We start from the raw sequence: 15,226 nt of genomic DNA, 5'->3' as shown, positions 1-15,226 counted from the left end.
TCTCATTATGAGATTGTCCACACCTTGGCAGATTTTTTTCCCACACTACCATATTTTGCTTGTAAGTGAACTAAACCATCTGCTTACAATTTCTCTGAATATACATTTGTCAACATATGCTTGTTTTAGTAGCTTCTAAAATATCAGCTAAACACAATGGTTTTCTAACACAATCTTCATTGCTTATGATTTTTAGGAAAAAAAAACCTGTTTTCCATCAGTTAGTCTGAAGCATGCTGTGAGCGTGCAAATGTTACTTTTAACAAAGTACAGGTGGCTACTGGAAAGTACACACAGTGTGATAGTAGTGGTGCTTATAGCTTGAGAAGCCTACAAGGAAAGTATTTATGTACATCTTATTAGAAAGAAAAGTTTCTTTGTAAGCAAGTAAGCTTAATAGAGACTTTTTGAATTATCTTTTGATTCAAATGTGACAGAGGATTTGTGAAGCACTGAGCAATGCTATTAAATTTGCTTAGGTCCTTTTCCAAAACCAAGTTGTATAACAGTATGAAATTATGGATTATACATTTTTCAATAGGAGTGCTCCAGCCAAAGGTTAATTTAGTTCCCAGAAATGAGAAAATCCTGGGTGCCAAATATTGTGTAATAAGTGTGAGTGAAATGAAGGACTAAATCCCAAATATCTGCTATAGCAATTGGGCCAAAACCTGGTTAAAGCTCATTTTACTTCCTTAATTCTCTAACTTCTGTTCACAATTTTTATATTCTTTTATTACTTCAAAGAAGTTGAAGTACTTCAGTGTGAAGCCAGGAAGGAAAAATACTGAAGTTTTCAGTCATAACATAGAATTGAAATGTACAGACTGTAATCACAGAAGTGCAAGTCTGTACTTCTATCCCAAATTTTAATAATCCATTATTATTCTTGTCAGAACACTGGTAAAAGAAAAGGCTTGATGGCTGGTAAAAATACCACTTAAACTGCATCAGACTACCTAGAGTTTCCACCATTTATTTGCAGTTATAATAGTGGGATTCAGAGCCAGCTATTAAATATGCCTATTAAAGTGAAAAATCACCTTTAAGCATTTTGCACTACTCATTTAAGATATTAATGGTGAATGATAACAGCTAAAGACATGCCAGTTCTCCTTTCTTGCAGTGATAAAAGCTAAATACTTCACATTTTATTCAGTCCCACATATTTAATCAACTTCTTAAGTAAAATTGTTTCGTATATCTTCTTTGATTGGAATGGAGGGATTTAATAGCTATACTTCCCAAACAGAGAGAAAGGGCTGATTCATGGATTGGTTTCACAGTAAATCTAGAAAATCTACTTGTATTTTCAGGAACTATTACTGATAGAGACTATATCCTCCCACCAACCCACACCCTTTTTTAAATTTTCCTTTCTTTTCTTTCAATTTTATTCCCCCTTTGAAATTTGTAAGCCCAGCTTACAAATTGTAATAAAGGAATAGGGGGACACCTATGAATGACTGCAATGAACCACTTGTTCTGCAAACCCTCCATACAGATTCAGATCCCAGACCTCTTCTCCAGTTCTTCTGCAGTGATTCCAGTCCTGAATCATTCTCCTTCCACCCACAGTGGAAAAATTCACATATCAACTGGTGAACTCTCTCCAAATCCTCCGCCAGCCCATACCAATGTCATTCAGAGAGACAAACTAGACAAGGAGTTGGGATTCATCTGAAGCAAGGTGCTACTCATTAGCCAGCAATTAAATACATACTGATCAATCATTCAGCAAGATAAACAGAATAAACAACAATTGTGTTTATATGGATGTTAATGTGTGCATTTCTACACCAGTATTTACTGTAATTTAGGTCTTTTAAGACCTGAAACTCTCTTAGCAGATTCCAAGGTCATCTGTAAGGAGGGAACAAACATCACTGTAATGAGGCAGGCTTTTTTAATTTACTTTTTTGAGCCCTATAAGAAGAGGACAATGTCAAAGTATTACAACTAGAAGTTACTAGACTCCATGTATGATGGACTACAACTCTCTGAAATTTAGCATGAGTAACACCATGACTGATTAATCACAACAGTGTGACTGACAGCCATAGGGATTGTGTTGCCCTCCCATCAAACATGTTTTATCTTAAAAACTACGGTTTTATTGAATATGCATTCATCAAGATAACTTTGCAAAGAAGAAAACAAAATGTATCTTACCCTGAGCAGTTAAGTGTTCCTAATGTAAAGAACCATGAAAGAACAGATTTCTTATCAAGGGGAAACAGAATGGACAGGCAGAGAACTAATAATATAGTTCAAGACTCACTGCAGCAGTAGCAGCTGTTCAAGCTACCCCTGCTAAAAAAAAAAAAAAAAATCCACCTTCAGCACTGTAGATGACATGAAGAAAGCCAGAATGGGCCAAGAGCAACTTGGTGATATTTTTTGTTTGTAATTTACCATAGAAAAACCTATTGAACTCTCATTTAGAAGGAAAAAAAGAAACTATAAGCGAGTATGCTGTTTCTGTAGTAGATATAATACTTGAAATACTCAACTTGGAATTCAGCATTCAAAGATCCACTTTTAAACCAACCTGTAAATATGTTCACAGTTTATTAAAGGTTTAAAAGCTTTATTGAATGAGCTCTTCAGCATATGCTGCTTACCAGCTGATGACTACAAAAGCATTATTTTGGGAATATTAATCTCATTCTTTCATTTCAATGAAATTTTATAATTTTTACCTTCTAAAGTAAGTTATCTTCCACATAAAATTACAAACAAACAGCAGATTTCAAACACAATGTAAAATAACTACATAGCAGTCTTCCCTACCTTCCACATTCATACTATCTTAGCCTGCAGATCCAATTATCCTCCAACATTTGCTGCTCAACCATGCTGAGATTAGTCACCAGCCCTCCAGTTAGACTGTAATAAAAGGTCTGCAGGTGCATTTACACTCTGAGGAATCAGGTACGAATGCTAGCATTGCAATCATTTCTTTTTGAGTTACAGCCATAAATATTGCAGTGATGAAACAGGCTATTTTCAGCTACTTTATCCATTTATTTGCATGCTATCTGGACTTAGTGATTTTTAAGAAACCTAGAAGCAGAATACATTCAAGAGGACATAATCCATGACCTGAAGGCTTCACAAATAAAGGTATTAACATGACATGGAAGATATTTTTTCCTATACCCAGACAGCCATACTGTGTCTCCTACATGAACTTGTGATTATCTTCTGTGAAGACTTCTCTCTTTTTTTTCCTTCCAATTTTAAGAAAGTAATTTTATATGCTGTCAGTGTGTTGACCTCTAATATCACATTTTCACAAAATTACAAAAAAAAAACCCAAGAAAAAAAAATAATCACAGATTAAAGTATACAATTATATCTGATATTCCAGTCTTCCAGGTCTTTGCTCACTGCAGTAGTTGTGATCATGACAAAGAACTACAACCCTCTGCCACAGGACATTGGTAGACGTTGCCAAAAAATGTCAGAACCACACTTTTCAGCCCAAAGCTGCAACTACTTGAACTGCAGGAGTCATTTCATTAGCTGACAGCTGCAATAAGCCATTCTTTCTCCATGTGGAGAAGCTACTGGTGGGAGGTACAATTCACACAGGCATACTCCATAAATCATATACCACTTAAAGAAAAATATACTTATGAAAACATTTACAAAGTACTATGCAGTATTTTTCCTATTTATTAACCTTATTTTACCACTGCAGCCATTCTTTTACATTTTGCAGTTTAAAAGGTGACAACAGACTTTAAAGACTCAAGCAAAATTCTGGAAAATTCCAATCTTTTGTTTCCACTTGTACTATTTATATCCTTGAGAGAATCTAGATCCTACGTGTTCCTTGTGATTTATTTCCAGTGAATATACTCTAGCTAACCTACAGAAGACAAAGTTAGCTTATTTAGGTACAAGTTTAAGTCATGATGTTGGTGACTGTTTACTCTGTTACTGCTATGGAACAGTTTTATTTGATACATAACAACTAAAAATGATGTTAACATCTTTCAAAGCCACAAACTATTAATAAATGCACTTTATTAATGAACTGTATTAGCACATACACAACTTTGATCTTTTAATACTGTGATAGCTTCTGGTATTCTATTTTAAAGATAGCAATGGACTGATAGTTGTTATGAAGGGGGAATGAGCAGACATCAGCATCACAAATGAGTGTTTTTCAGCCATTACTGACATAGGCAAGTAATAGGCCTTCGTATTACCTTTTCAAATTTTTATGCATTATTCAAGCAGTTTTCTTGGAAACCATTGAAAATTGCTCATGGGTAATAATATGACCATATATATGGGTATTTTTCCTCTCTCTCTCTCTCCTCTTTTTTTTTTTTTTTTTTTATACTTTAAACATACATATCATATTTCGTAGCCAAACCTATCACAGACATACAATCACCATTCCCACAGCAAACCTCTATTCTATATCAATAACCTACTGCTAAGGAAAAAAAATTGTACATTTGAACAAAAACTGTTTGAATAATCTTTCCATTAATGTCATTTCTGATCCTGCATTTCCTGAGGGTTTATTAATGATTATTGTGCTGTGTGTTTGTTTTTTTAATTTAAATTATTGTCACACAGTATCATCTCCTTAAGAATCATCACTAGCTCCATTTCAGCAGCATGATTTTATTTACTTGTCTTTAAGACAACTATTTCTCAAACTAGACGTTAAAGTGCTGTTCACTTTTCACCTACAGACATATCACTTTACATGATTGCTACATACCAATTAAAAACACTATTATTTGAAGCTGAGCTTTAGAGAAGAGTACTGTATCTCCGCTACAGACAAATAACTTGCTGTCACATGCCTAGAATACTCCCTACTGCTCTACTTCAAGGACTTTTTAAAGCAAGAGGAACAAAACTGTAGTCCTGCACTCCAGAAATGACCATACTCAGTGATCAAGGTAGAGCAGCATTTCAGTTAGCTTAGTTGCCTGTTGCAGCAGTCCTTACCTATAATGTTTTCTGCACAATATTGCAAGAAATATGAAGAAGAACAAAAATAAATTTCCAATTTGGTGAATTTCCGTTATTTTTCTCCAGAATTATTCACAAAAACTGTATCCATTCAACAAGAGGGAGTAGCAGGCTCAGTAACTAAATTTCCGACGAACATTTCAGTGCCACATATGATAACAGCTAAACTTCTATGTGAAATATGGCTTGATGTCACAAGGGATGGAGGGAACAAAACTGGAACATGAAAGACCATTTATGCAACATATTTTATAGCAATTTTTTCTTTCTTCTATCAAAGAAACACAGCAAAACAAAACAACAGAAAAGAAAAAAACTTATGACTTCCTTTTGCTTAACTAAATGTGGGATACATTTTTAATTAAAAATCATGTTTCATGTAATATTTATTTTTATTACAATGCCAAGGGACAGCATAGTCAAGAAACTCATCTTGAAAAGAGCAGAAATGTGTAGCTTATTTCCTCTCTCCTGAAAAAATTCACACATAATATTTTTTTTCATTTATACTCTCTTATTGCTAAGGTTTGATGACAGACTATCTGCTTCTGAAAAAATTGTATTTTTAAGAGCTTACAGATTATGAATAACTGATAAATAACTAAGATATTAACATTTCTATTTACAATATTTTTCCCAAAGTATATTTGAGACAGGATAGACTCAGAGATTGCAAAGGAGCTATTTTTTCCAAGAAAACTCCTGAACTGTTAAGTCTATACATCACAGTTTCTATGTGGTAAATACTGTAACGGATTCAAATCATTCGCTAATGAAAGTACTTCAAATACTTTGGTTAGGACAAGTCCTGTGAACGGTTAGCACAGCACAGAAGAAAGACTCATTAGAACAGCTGTAACTCATGCAGACAAACAAGTCTGCAAGGAGACATGGCCTCAGTCCAAGCCATCCATCTACCCTGGCAGAGAATAGCTGTACAAGAAAATGAGGATGTATACAAAAAAGCTGGAACCCCACATGCTTTCCTGTCCTCCTCACCTCTGGAACAGCAGACTGCTGTGGAGTCTGGTATACAATCCCCCTTTTAGGGCATGCAGACAGCATCCACACAAGTGACTTGTATACTCTGGTAAGCATAGTAGCACATTACTGCCTGCTGCTTGTGTTGTTCTAACAGCTGTTATACATGGGAATCTTCCCTGTGATGAGTGGCACATAGTAGTTAAAACAAACAAACACCACATGTATGATATGCTACACAATAAATCTAGACAAGACCGTGATAGAAGAGTACCATATTATGAAAAGAAGAGGGATTTATGTATTGGATCCTGATTCCTTAGGCAATTAGTTTCATAGTACTTCAGCATATATACCTACAGATGTGTGCCTCTAACAGAAGCTCTACTTTACTTCACGGTAACATCTTCCACTGAGATTAAAAAACATTTGGTTATTGTGGGCAAAAGACAGCTGAGTAATGGTTCCCTGGATATTAAAACACAAATACTGAGCTCAGTGGGAATAACATGAGAAAAGATTTCTGTCGTGCATGATCATCTGAGGGTGACAGAGCAGTAATTTCTTCAACCAAACTAAAAAAAAATATTTAGTGATTGTCTTTACTGTACGTTAATCCTGACATAAGAAATTGCACATAATCTGGGATTAGCAATGTGCTGCAGAGCCACACAGAGGTCAGCAATAAGAAATCTGGATTATTTTGTTATTAGCAAAGTACATCAACTCCCCTTCTGAATTTTTTGTTGTGTTTACATGAGATGATAAGCAACTGAGCATAAAACCTGCAAGGTTCGAACTTGGTCCCTGTTGCTGCAAAAAACATCAACTCGCCTGTGGCTGGGGTCCTTCTGGATCAATGAAAGATTTTTCTTTACAATATCCAGCATAACTTGACGAAGTCAAACTAAGATCAGCTTTGTCTGGTTTCATCTTTTGAAGTACTGCTTATTTCTGCCAGTTGTGTAAAGTGAAATAATTCCATTGCCATTCCATGGGAATAGGTACAAAAGAATCATTGTATTTGTACTTAACATTTTATTGTTAAGTATAATATTCTACATCTTGTTGAGGATCTAGGAAACAAAAGTCCTGCTTTGGGTAATGTATCAAAGGCAACTTGAGTGATATAACAATCCTTATTCCATCTTAACAGTCCATGTCTGTAACACTCGGAGAAAGAGAAACCCACATTTTTTTCTGAGTAAACATCCTTAATAAAGCCTCCAGGTTTCACTTGTCTTGTAGTCACTACCATTATTCATATTTGTATTTTCAATATATATTTCAATATCTATTGAGTCTCTCCTTACCACTATTTTACAGATTGTTTTCTACAATGGCATTTCCTCATGTACACGGAGAATAAGCTGTGGGATACTATTCCAAAATGTATTTTGGCAAACAAAGATGAAATTAACTTGCAGTTTCAAATCTCCATGCAAGATGGAATGTGTTTGAGTCCTGCAATTCCTTCTGCCATACTTTCCATCCTCTCATTCATCTCCTATTACATACAGAGGAAGTGCTCCTATCTCTTCATACCATACTGCAGATAGCTCAAAAGCATGTCTTGCTTTCTTCCATAAACAATATGCTCAATCAAAAAGAATTTAAGGGAAATATTTTTTAGGGCTTCAACATCAGTACTATAAGTGGTCAGGCTTGATTTCAACACCATGATACAAGAAAGAGAGATACATTTCAACTCTCTTTAGATGTTGTGTGTGCACAGTTTTTAATAGCATTTTTTTCATCCATTTTTTTTTTTAAAAATTCAGAAGTTCCAAAGCTGCTCAGATGAATGAGGGGCTTACCCAGGAACTGAACTTGGCTTTATGTTATTGGAATACTTCAGTTAGAACTGCCTGCAATTCTTTTTGAAGATAATCTGTTTAATTTTCGTGTTTCATTTTTAATGCATAGATGACTTTCCCCCGCCCCCCCAGTCACTAGCTATAAAAGCTCACAAATAGGTTCAAAGAATTAAGTCATATGCAGAAGTGCATTTATCACTAATAAAATTCTTGATATAACATGTGGATTTAAGGCATAAACTTGTAGAATTCATCCAAGTCACAACTACCACTGATGATAAATGAGTGAGAATGAAAAACATTTGACTTTCAGATGTTAAGTTTGGTATGCAAGACTGGAAATTGGGAAACATTTGTTGTTTAGTGAGTTTTGAGAGTTTTATAAGGAACAAAAATGAGTCTACAACTATATTGCCCAGATGTTCATACTAACATACTGCTTTAAAGTCTTTGTGTTCTTCAAAGAAGAGTGAGTTACAAAAATAACTGCAATTTGCTTAGACTTCCATATTTTTAATGGGCAACATCACAAGCAGTGATGTCCTCCTGGAGTGGTGTGATCTGTTTCTGGTTATACATTGTCTCAGAAGATCACCAATTTTCACATTTAGTTTTTCCGTTACTTTTTAACACTGAGATCCTGTAAATGTAGAAATCTTAATGAAGTTACATAAGTCTTGGTTTTTACAGAAAGTACTAATAATTGACTAAATAGTGTGATTATGGCAACTCGGTGCCAACACAGTGAAAGCTGGTACCTTTTATTTACTAACTTTTTTCCTTTATCTTTATGCAGTTTCCTCTTAAAGAAAAGTACAAGGATAGTATCACCCTTAGCACCAAAAACAATCAAACAAACAAGAAAACCCAAACATTTAATACAAATATTTAATGAACTACAATATCTAAGTTCAAACACCCCATGAAAATACTACATGTATCTGAAGTGATATATTACAGTTGAATCATTGTAGTAAACTTGGTACTGTGAAGAATCACAGGCAACTATATCCTAGTTTACCAGATCAGTAAAATTCTTCCTTGTGCTATTTTTAGGAGTGGAACAGACATATTTTTATAAGGAGTGACAAAGATAGACTTCAAATCCACTCTTCGGGTGCACCCTTTCCCCTCACAGTTTATTTACCCAGCCAAGGGCTCTGTGAGAGAAATCCACAGCATACAAGAAAATATATGCAGATCTTTTATCCTAAATTAAAGAGGGAAAAATCCACATTCAAAGTACAGCTTGAAGTGATTCTCTGTTCAGCCTGAACATTTCTCCTGAAACATAGAGACAATGTAGGACTTCCTCAAGAAGGACACTCAGATCAACTCCACTGTAATTCAGAAACATGATGAAAGGGTTTTAGAGTTCAGTGCCATTCTCTGGAGTGAAGGAAACACTGCATAGTGAGCAAGGTGAAGATCCAGGCAGCATGAACTGCAGTATAAATCATGACAGCTACTATATTACAGAAAGAGAAGAAGAACAAATGAGAAGGAATTGCTTCATGCAGAAGTAAGGAAGCTCAGTTCCAAATACATTTTTGCCAGAGGTTAAGGTCTTATGGTTCTTGTTTTTCCAGTAGTCATATTTCATCAGCTGAAACTGAAACTATCCTGTGTGAAGGCTCAAGGAAATTTTAAGGAAGATGGGCAAACAGCATCTTCTATCCTTATTGCACCAGGCTACAAGAAGGGACAGAGCCAAAAAAACATGTAAAGCAAAGTCTGTGGGCCAGGATCTCAAGCACTCAGCTGACTACTTTCGGGTTCTTTCAACTGACTTTGAACATTACAAACACACAGTATTTGTCTGAAGTCAGATTTAATACAAAAAAGTTTGGAACAGGATTAAAGTCCTCCATAAGTTGGGAGTGATCAAGATGCCACTAAGTCACATTTCTGTTTCCTGCCGACTCTGTCATGCTCATTTGGTTGGTGAAAGGATCTGTTTACACAGACTGTGAAGAAAGAGGCAAGTCAAATTCAGAGAAGGGGCACATCCACTCACTGTGCTCCCTAATGATGGCTGAGAAAACTAAAGGACACACAAAGAAATACACTTGATGTGAAAATATGATTAACTCTCATGAACTGGCAGTCCTGGAGTAAAGACCGAGAAACTGTTAAGGAAGACAGGTGATACCAGATGGGAAACAAATCTTCCCTCATGGAAGTTATGCTGAGCTGAGCAGGGAAGGCAAGAAGAAGGCTGAAACATGGGCCTCAAGATAGACAAGGACAGCATAATGATTGGAGAATTTGGGAAAAGAGAAGGAGTTAATTGAGGCAAAGGATTGATGTGTTTGGCAGACTATAAATTGACAGTGTTGAGAGAGAACTGATGGGACAGATGATTACAAGATGGATAAAGAATGAGAGATTTATAGACTGAGTAGGTTAGACAGGTAAGATGTTACAGGTGAAACACAAGGTATCTGTTATGTCTTTTGAAGATGTTTCCCTATGTCCTTCAGTATGCTGGATTAGCATTATGTGAGTATTCTTAAGCCTTATGGTGTTGCTGCATGTTTAACTTATGTGCTCAGAGTATTTATGTTTATCTCAGAGTTCTTTAAAGGCCCATTCAGTTTTACTCTCCCTTCTAGAGATTATTTTTTAAAAATTCTATCAAATTGTAATTGCACAGGAGAACACACAGTGTTTCTCTTCTTATCCTTACTGTGTAATTTATCACCTCAATGACCCTTGAAATTGTCTACGTTTTTCTTGAGGGGGTCATTTTTCTTATAATTCAAGTAAATCTGCGTGCAAATCCATTCCAATTGGTAGAGTTACAGATTAGAAAACACAGGAAAAGAGCAAAAATCATTAGATTACAAACTCCTCCCAAATCTAGAGCAAAGTGCTGAACCTGCAATTTCATAGGACATGACTATTGTTTGTAAAAATAAAGTGTAGACAAATAATGTTGCAAATAAACTCCATTCTTGATCTTCAGTAACTCTGGTATTGCCTTCAAGATATCAAAATACTTCAAGTTCCTGAATTTGCACCCTAGCAAACATGTAGCAGGGAAAGTATCAAGGACATGCAGAAATATATCCACATAAACAGGACATGTGCTACAGTGAAGAAGTGGGATTGTTTTCCATTCTGCATTTGAAGCCACATAAGAGAAAGACATACATGTGAAGAAAACAGAAATTAAGTTTACATAATTTAACTCTCATTTAAAACAAACAAACAAATAAAAGTAATGTGTTAATCCCACAAACAAGTAAATTCTGTCACCTGCTACCAGGAGATAAGCAACAGGAGATTGCAGAATGTCTCTTAGGATGGGGAACACACAGGAGAGCAAGTTCATAACTTAGGCAAACAAACTCACAGTCAACTTCCACTTTTTGCTTGACAGCTGATTTCACTCCAAAAGGATGAAATCCCATGGAATTCCTTTAATGTGAAAGGCCAAGGGAATATAAATCCCTGACTTCTCCCACCCTCTGCTCCCCTTAACCCTTTTTTTCCCTCACTTGCTTGTTAGCTGTACTAGTCAGCTGAATTTATACCTCGCCATATGCCACAACAATCATGTCACAGCTCAGACATCAGAACAGAGTTCTCTGCTCTCAGCTTCATTTAAGATTTCATTATGTGAGGAAAGTATATGGCATTTGCTCATCTTCAATTCTATTTATTTATTTATTTATTTATTTTAATCTGTGTTTTCTGTGGCTTACACATTTGCCTCTATTGCTCAGGCTGAGGTTCAGACCTGTGCACAGACCACAGAAAGTTACTTTAGGGAGCTCTATCTCAGGCACTTGAAGTATTATGTTGCTTATCTTATACAGTTACAGCAAAAGAAAACAACAAAGCATGAGGTCCACGAAATTAAATATGTATATAAGTATATAGTAACAAACGAAATATTAACAAGAGAAAGCTACAGAACTCAGCCTTTCCTTTCAAAGACCTATTGGGAGAGTGTGTCTAATGAGCCACTTGTTTGTGCCTCAGCAAAGACATCTACAGGTACTTCACTGCAGAACTGGTCAAGTCCTCCTTATTTCTGCAATATTCGAGTGGTTCAATATTCACTATGACTGAGAAAAGAAGGAGATGAGGATTGAGTTTTTGTCTCACTAAAAAGTCAATAAGCAGCAGGCAAACTGCTTCACACTGCCACAATGGCATCCTTTGTCTTTCAAGTGAGAATTCTCATGGAAATCAGTAAGGTTTCTGGTCAACGGTCAGTTATGGTACCAAAAATGCTTATAAGAACCCATTATTGTAGGGGTTTGGACACGAATGCCAGACAGTTGGTGAAAAGTCCAGCGTCACTGCTGAAGGACTGAAAAAGAATGAGCTATCCAGTCTGGCAAACACTAGAATAATTTTATTAGCTCTCCGCCTTCCTTTCTTGTCTCTAATCACCAAATAGTAGGTCTGCCGCCACACGTTTACAGCCCATTTACACCAGTGTAATGCCACTGGAATTCCCATCAGCCCAAGATGTATGCAGAAAACATTCAGTTAGACATGTGAGATGAACGTAGAAAGCAGCCCATCGAAAAAGTCAGACGCGATACTTTGAAATTACCCTTATTACTCCACACTTTAGCAGGATGTTCCTATCTTTTTCTACAAACTGCATTCAACAAAAGCTTCTTTTTACATTAGTGAGGCACACGAAATTAGGTTTACTGAAAAGTGCTCTTAGCTCGAATGCCTATCATCTGAGCCTCAATATATGGCACAATGGTCACAGATCAGTATCCCTTCTACCTATAGCTCTGTGACACACAGGTATGCCACAATTATCCCTCCCCCTCCAAAAAAAGCTTTCTGACAGGAAGTTCTTCAGTGTACTCATAACCATCAGCAGTTTTAAATCAAATTGTGATACAAGAGCAAGTGAAATCGGAGTTAGGAGCAAGCCAAACTCGCTTCAATTGATTTTCGAGTCATCAGTCATTAATTAACCTTAACAAATCATGACGAAAAACCATCTGCAAACACTCGGAAAAAAGAAAACTACAAACGCTGATCACGTTGCAGATCAACTTAATCGCCCCCTCCTTTTGCATTTCTGCGTCCCCATCCCGTTTTCCAGGTGCGGCAGCGCTCCGAGGCTCGAGGGACACCCGGCGGAGCCCCGCTGCCGCGGCACCTGCGGCCCCGCCACGGAGCCCGGGGGGCGGCGTCCTGCAGCCGCGGCTACGCGCTGGGGCGGAGGTTCCGCGCTGCTCGGGGGCGCTGCCCCGCGGGGCGGGGGCGGACAGGGGATGCGGCACTGCAGCAGAGGCTGCAGCGGAGCGGGAGACCTCCCTCCTCTTCCTCCTCCTCTTTCTCCCCCCTCCCGCCCCGCTGGGGGCCCTCCATTGTGTGGGGAGACGGCCGCACACCCGCTGACTGCGCACCCCTTAAGAGCCCAAGTGGAGACCAGCCTTCCCCCCCCCCCCCCCCCCTCCCCCCCCCCCCCCGAGTGTGTACCCCCTCCCGCTCTCCATTTCTTACACCTCTATATAGACATAGAAATACACGCACATGATGCACTCACTGCACATAACGCCTATATTTCTCCCCCTCCCCGCTGCTTTTCGGTCTCCCCCGGAGTCGGCAGAGGGGGGCGGCCCCCCGGCCGGGCAGCATCCCTGCGGGCGCGGGGGCGAAACAAAGCCGCCGTTCCGCCACAAGTTGCGGAGCGGAGCCCCGACCAGCGGAGTGTCGCGCAGCCGCCCCGCAGCGGGGGACGCCGGCTGCGCAGCGGCCAAACTTCTTTGTTAATAGCGAACGAGACGATAAAACGGGATGCCGTCCCGCGGAACTAACCCCGGCAACTTTGCTCACAATAAACCCGCCCCGGTACCGGAGGGAAACTTGTTGGGCCGCTCAGCTCGGCTCTCCCGCATCGCCCTCTCCAATCGCCCCGGGGCCGCCCGCAGCCCGGGGATGCCACCCCCGGCTCCCACCCCGCGGCCGCTCCGCTGGGACTCACCTCGGGGCAGCAGCGCTCAGAGAAGTCGCGGCTCCATCCGGCGGGCGGCCCGTGCAACTTTCCCTGCACAGAGCGAAGCCACGGATGGGTATCGGTATCGGTATCGGAGGGAGAGGGAGCGCTTCAGACGACAAGCTGCTGGGGAGGCTTAAATCAAAAGGGGGATGAAACCGGATTTCTTCCCGGTATCAGGACCCTGGAAAACCAAATCCTTCTTCAGAAGAGAATTCTTTCAGACCCGTTATCTGTATTACTATTAATGCTCAGAGCAGGAGGCATTGCATACAAATAGATCCCGGTAGCAGCGTCTATTGGTGGCTGCGGAGGGCCCCTGGGTCCTACTGCTCCGGCGCCGGGAACTACAAAGCGCGGCGGCCGCGCGGGCACGGGTTGAGGAGGGGGGGTGGGGGCCGGGCCCGCTTAATTGATTCGTTACCTCCGTATTGTGGGACGTGTGGCCGCGTTCGGCCGGGAGCGAGCCGCCTGATGAGCGGATGTCATGCAAGCTCCCCTTTCCGAGCTGCTCTCCCAGTGCCTTTGTGCAGCCTGGTGTGAGAAATGCGTGTCCGATTTCAACAAAATAAATCCAGGGCTTTATTTGCCTTAAGCTTGTTGGTTGTTCCTCCCCCCCTAGCCCCCCCAAAGCCCCTCATCCTGCTTTTCTTTCTGTGCTGTGGAAATTATCCATCACGGTCCCTAATTATTATGTGGTTATTTCAGTGGTAATTTACTCATTGCATTTCACTTACCGGTGTCTTGTTCTCTCCTAGGTTATGGCATATCACTCTGTGCAAAGAGGGAGAAGTGTTATTAAAAAAAAAATAGACTATTTGTTCTTAATTATAAGAGATAAAGTAGAATGGATGATCAAGACTGGCTTTTTCCATTAAAGAAAAACAATGGAGAGACTGCTAGTTTGCGATATTTTAATGATGGCCCTTGTTGGAAAGAAGAAATCACCAGACTGAAAGAAGATATCCCATTTGAAAATTCAGGCAGTAAAAAGACCAAAACCAGATACAGCGTTTCATTATTGACTGCTAAACAGGGAGTAAGCGTGAGACAGTAATGGCAAAGGTCAGCAAAACTGAGAACTGAAAACAATGTAGGCACTGGCATATGTGAGATTGGCAGACGGAGCTCAACTTCTATCTCTGCCTCGTACATAATATCCAACATATACATAGTGTATATTTAGGAAATGCACAGTAGTGGGTTGTAAATTGCAAGTTATTATTGAAATCTTTTAAGTAATATATGAAGGCCATCTGGAAATACATCCTGTGATATATCATGATGCACAAGGCAGTTAAAGATCCAGTCAGTACCCACTGCCCTGCACAGAAGAATAGCAGTCAGTGACAAGGGACATTGTCCCAAAGGTTCTGTGTATAGGGCAGTGTTAATGTGGCAATGTCGTTCCACTCAAATTGGGAGCTACCAAGCGCAA

At 39.2% G+C, this 15,226-nt stretch overlaps 1 protein-coding gene across 5 annotated transcripts in view; it reads right to left on the bottom strand.

Annotated features, from left to right (window-relative positions):
* Positions 1-13,877, bottom strand: part of ROBO1 (roundabout guidance receptor 1) — a 688,445-nt gene extending 674,568 nt beyond the window's left edge. For all 5 annotated transcript variants that reach the window (XM_015880144.2, XM_015880189.2, XM_015880164.2 and 2 more), the window contains exon 1: positions 13,777-13,877. The gene's annotated coding sequence lies outside the window, so the exon portion shown is untranslated. The remainder of the gene's footprint in view (positions 1-13,776) is intronic.
* Between the last annotated feature and the right edge of the window lie 1,349 nt (positions 13,878-15,226).

Source organism: Coturnix japonica, chromosome 1, assembly GCF_001577835.2.
Source record: "Coturnix japonica isolate 7356 chromosome 1, Coturnix japonica 2.1, whole genome shotgun sequence".
Taxonomy (NCBI): domain Eukaryota; kingdom Metazoa; phylum Chordata; class Aves; order Galliformes; family Phasianidae; genus Coturnix; species Coturnix japonica.
This window is presented reverse-complemented; position numbering and strand designations above follow the sequence as displayed.